General features: G+C 45.7%; 1 pseudogene; it reads right to left on the reverse strand.

Moving 5' to 3' along the window:
- Positions 1-489: 489 nt before the first annotated feature.
- Positions 490-1712, reverse strand: LOC102398670 (annotated as a pseudogene).
- Between the last annotated feature and the right edge of the window lie 3796 nt (positions 1713-5508).

Genomic DNA, 5508 nt, shown 5'->3' on the forward strand with positions numbered 1-5508 from the left:
AGGGCAGCCTTAAAGAAATTACATGGATGCATTAGCTAAGCAATACTTTTCTGAGCACTGGTCAAATCACCAGAACAGTTAAGAAAGCAGTTTATGTGAATACCTCAGGCCTGGGTACTGGCCCCTTGGCTTGAGATGTGGCTAGATTTTCCTGAGAAAGTCACTCATCTTAGACTATCTCATTGGTTTAGTTTGTTCAGTATCATCCAGGCCTGGGCAAAGCTCTGGCACTGACCTGAAGCAAACTCCTGATTCCTAAGAGTTTGACCATATCAAAGGCTGTAAAACAAGCTTCATGGCTATTAGCTAATTAAACTGGCATTCAGCACCATCTGCTGATAGGATTAGGCAAAGGATAAGATTCGTATCTTGGATCTTTCCAAGCAGGGCATGTTCGATGATGACTAGAGAAAAGGATTAGTTGCTAGCTGGATCTGAGCTCAGCTTGGGCATAGAGGGAACTCGTTTGGAAGTGGGAGGGCTTCCCTGAGCTCTGGTTCAGACTACAAGGGTTTCACTCAAGGAAGGGTATGATGTGGGCATTAAACCATTCTTCAGACAGTTGAAGATGGTCACTTTCAAGAGCCAGGAACACCAGCTGTCAGGCCTTGTCCATTGTTTTTAGTCCCAGGCGGTCCTGTGTGCATAGGGTGCTCTCCTGTAAGGGAATGTTCTCCTTGGCTTGGCCACTTCTGTAAAATCCAAACCACTCAGAATCTACAGGGTCCACAATGGAATCATTGAGGAATTTCACCATCACAAACTTCTTGAGGGCCATCAGGTTTTTCTTGTAGGACTCACTGACACCTCTCTCTTGATTAATATCTGCCAGGAAGATCTGTGGTTGTGGTATATGTCCTCCTTGATGGGTTGTGCCAGTATTCTGCTTGCACCAGGCGTTCCTATATAGCTTTGTTGTAAGCCCCAGCGTTCAGTGTTTTTCTGATGAAGTCACAGATGTGTGAGCTTTCTCCTGGGCACTGAGGGAGTCCAAAAACACCTTGATGTTGTCCCCCAACTGAGATGAGATTGACCATGGGAGGTGATGGGCATCTCTGAGCCACTGCCCACAGAAACTGGCCTCCCTGGGAGAATCTCATAGCATTGTAGCCTTGCTGCAATTTAGGATCCTTAGCAAGAATTTGACACACTGTTGTTACTTGGGAGTTGACATTCAAAAAGAAGCTGTTCTCCACATCCTCTCTGAGATAATCTCTAAAGATAAGATGTGAATTCCAGGTATTTTCTTCTCAACCATTTTTTAAATAGCACCCATGCTGCTGCTGCTGCTAAGTCACTTCAGTTGTGTCCGACTCTGTGCGACCCCATAGATGGCAGCCCACCAGGCTCCCCGTCCCTGGGATTCTCCAGGCAAGAACAATGGAGTGGGTTGCCATTTCCTTCTCCAATGCATGAAAGTGAAAAGTGAAAGTGAAGTCACTCAGTCATGTCCAACCCTCAGAGACCCCATGGACTGCAGCCGTCCAGGCTCCTCCATCCATGGGATTTTCCAGGCAAGAGTACTGGAGTGGGGTGCCATTGCCTTCTCCAATAGCACCCATACTTAAGTGATTACAACAGCTGTCTCCCATCCCATGCCAGATCACCAGCAGCAGGGGAGCCGGCAGGTCGAGATGCCCCAGCACCAGGGAAGTGCAGGAACCCAGCAGAAAAGCAAGAGCCAAGGGCCACAAGCAGCTGGATGATGCCATCTTCAACTTAAATATTTTTGAATGAATGAAAAGTACAGAGGTCAATAGTTGCAGCATGCAGGATCTTTAGTTGTGGCATGTGAACTTAGTTTTGACATGCGGCATCTACTTCCCTGACAAGGGGTTGAACACAGGTGCCCTACATTGGGAGCATAGTGTTAGCCACTGGACCGCCAGGGAAGTCCAAGACAATCTTCATGATTTCATTAACTTCATAATTAAGATTTATGTTCTTACCAGTTTGTCTCTGAGGTAGCTTCAGAATCTAACCTGAATTCAAATTAGCCTCAGGGTCAGCTCTGGCCTGATGTTGGGTGTGTGCTGGTTTCTCCCAGATCATTTGACCAAAGATTAAATAGGACCTTTTTGGAATAACTTCTGTCTTCTCTCAATTCCAGTGATAAACTTGAACAAAGGCAGTGGAAATGAAAGCATGGGGGGCAAGTTATGATCTTTTCAGAGGAATATTCTGGGAAAGGTTAGAATTTCTTTATGGGCTGGAGGTTGAGTAGGGAAGACTAGCAACTGAGCACTTCAGTTCAGTTCAGTTCAGTTGCTCAGTCGTGTCCGACTCCTTGCGACCCTATGAATCGCAGCACGCCAGGCCTCCCTGTCCATCACCAACTCCCAGAGTTCACTCAGACTCACATCCATCGAGTCAGTGATGCCATCCAGCCATCTCATCCTCTGTCGTCCCCTTTTCCTCCTGTCCCCAATCCCTCCCAGCATCAGGGTCTTTTCCAATGAGTCAACTCTTCTCATGAGGTGGCCAAAGTACTGGAGTTTCAGCTTTAGCATCATTCCTTCCAAAGAAATCCCAGGGCTGATCTCCTTCAGAATGGACTGGTTGGATCTCCTTGCAGTCCAAGGGACTCTCAAGAGTCTTCTCCAACACCACAGTTTAAAAGCATCAATTCTTCGGTGTTCAGCCTTCTTCACAATCCAACTCTCACATCCATACATGACCACAGGAAAAACCATAGCCTTGACTAGATGGACCTTTGTTGGCAAAGTAATGTCTCTGCTTTTCAATATGCTATCTAGGTTGGTCATAACTTTCCTTCCAATGAGTAAGCATCTTTTAATTTCATGACTGCAGTCACCATCTACAGTGATTTTGGAGCTCCCCAAAATAGTCTGACACTTTTTCCACTGTTTCTCCATCTATTTCCCATGAAGTGATGGGACCAGATGCCATGATCTTCATTTTCTGAATGTTGAGCTTTAAGCCAACTTTTTCACTCTCCACTTTCACTTTCATCAAGAGGCTCTTGAGTTCCTCTTCACTTTCTGCCATAAGGGTGGTGTCATCTGCATATCTGAGGTTATGGATATTTCTCCCGGCAATCTTCATTCCAGCTTGTGCTTCTTCCAGCCCAGCGTTTCTCATGATGTACTCTGCATAGAAGGTAAATAAGCAGGGTGACAATATACAGCCTTGACGTACTCCTTTTCCTATTTGGAACCAGTCTGTTGTACCATGTCCAGTTCTAATTGTTGCTTCCTGACCTGCATACAAATTTCTCAAGAGGCACGTCAGATGGCCTGGTATTCCCATCTCTTTCAGAATTTTCCAGTTGATTGTGATCCACACAGTCAAAGGCTTTGGCATAGTCAATAAAGCAGAAATAGATATTTTTCTGGAACTCTCTTGCTTTTTCCATGACCCAGCAGATGTTGGCAATTTGATCTCTGGTTCCTCTGCCTTTTCTAAAACCAGCTTGAACATCTGGAAGTTCACGGTTCACATATTGCCGAAGCCTGGCTTGGAGACTTTTGAGCATTACTTTACTAGCGTGTGAGATGAGTGCAATTGTGAGGTAGTTTGAGTATTCTTTGGCATTGCCTTTCTTTGGGATTGGAATGAAAACTGACCTTTTCCAGTCCTGTGGCCAGTGCTGAGTTTTCCAAATTTGCTGGCATATTGAGTGCAGCACTTTCACAGCATCATCTTTCAGGATTTGAAACAGCTCAACTGGAATTCCATCACCTTCACTAGCTCTGTTCGTAGTGATGCTTTCTAAGGCCCACTTGACTTCACATTCCAGGATGTCTGGCTCTAGGTCAGTGATCACATCATCATGATTATCTGGGTCGTGAAGATCTTTTTTGTAGGCCAGGGTGGCGGCCAGGAGGAGCTACCCCACACCTGAGGCCAGGGGCGGCAGCTGGGAGGATGAACCCTACGTCCAAGGAGTGGTGGGTGTGTGGGTGCAAGAGGGCCTAATGGAGCTATCCCACGTTGAAGGTCAGGAAGGGTAGTGATGAGGAAATACCCCTCGTCCAAGGTAAGGAGCAGTGGCTGCACTTTGCTGCAGCAGCCGTGAAGAGATACCCCAAGCCCAAGGTAAGAGAAACCCAAGTAAGATGGTAGGTGTTGCAAGAAGGCATCAGAGGGCAGACACACTGAAACCATACTCACAGGAAACTAGTCAATCTAATCACACTAGGACCACAGCCTTGTCTAACTCAATGAAACTAAGCCATGCCCGTGGGGCAACCCAAGATGGGCAGGTCATGGTGGAGAGATCTGACAGAATGTGGTCCACTGGAGAAGGGAATGGCAAACCACTTCAGTATTCTTGCCTTGAGAACCCCATGAACTGAGCACTTAGGGACAATATATGAACAAGTTCTTTTTCTTACTTGGCAAAAGTAAAAGGCAATTTATATGAAAGCAACAAACATTTGGAACAGGCATTTAATTAGTTCATTTCCTTTCCCTTTTTGACATGGTCTGTTTAGGAAACCTTTTTGTTATCAGCTTAGGTTGTATGTGTATGTTGTGTGTGTGTGTGTTTGGAGGAGGATGCTAGTCAAGGAGAGAATGAGGTTATTTTATTCTCAAAGTATACACGTGAGGCAGGATAGTATATTGAGTGTTAATTGCCTTGTCATCCACTCCCATTGTCACAATTTCTTCTAACCTTGCCATGGTGATTAGCTAGGCAAGCCACATGTACCCTTTACTAGAAAAATTTAGAAAGGAAGATATGATTCAGTACCCAGGCTTGGACTGTTGAAACCCCTGGTAGAGATAACAGCTTTGTAAAAAAGGTGGGAGAATGTCCAATTGCAAGTGTCTGGGTCTTCTAAACATCAACAGTAGGATATTAACCTAAGTAACCTAAATATCCAGTGCTCTTGCAGAACTGATGATAAGTCCAGATGGGTTAATAAAGTTTCCTCGACCTGGGGGACTGAGGAGTAAAGTAAACAAAAATCAAGAGAACAAGATGCTGGTGGGTGTCTCTCACCAAAGGGCAGTGGCCAGAACTGAGGGAAGATGGTGATGGGTAATGAGAGGCTACTGTCGGTGCCAGGATCTGTAAACATACCTGGAACTCTGTGAAGTGGGATGTGATCTGAGTCCTGTGTAACCAAAGCATGGAAACAATGGAGTGCTTCCATTCTCTCAGCTCCACGTGACATGAGGAAGGCACAGATACTAGTGTGTGGAGATCTGGTTGACTTGAACGGGTCCCACAGCTCGGAGGAGGACGTGGTGTGAGCTGGTACCCCAGTGGGCCATGTGCCCTTCATCAGCACCCAAGCAGGTGACCATGACTGGGCCTCAAAGCCACCCTTCTCCCAACACTCAGTACAAACCATCCAAGATGCTTTATCATCCTCGAGCATTTCAATTTAAGTTCGAGAAAAAGAGGGTTTAAGGGAGAAAATTCTTGGAAGTTTACCACCATGTGGAATGGGGCCATGAAACAGAAACTTCATTTAGTTATGAAAAAATAAAGAATATGTTCCTTAAACATCTGAGTATGCTGCTGCTGCTGCTAAG

Source organism: Bubalus bubalis, chromosome 16 (assembly GCF_019923935.1).
Source record: "Bubalus bubalis isolate 160015118507 breed Murrah chromosome 16, NDDB_SH_1, whole genome shotgun sequence".
In the NCBI taxonomy this organism is placed as follows: domain Eukaryota; kingdom Metazoa; phylum Chordata; class Mammalia; order Artiodactyla; family Bovidae; genus Bubalus; species Bubalus bubalis.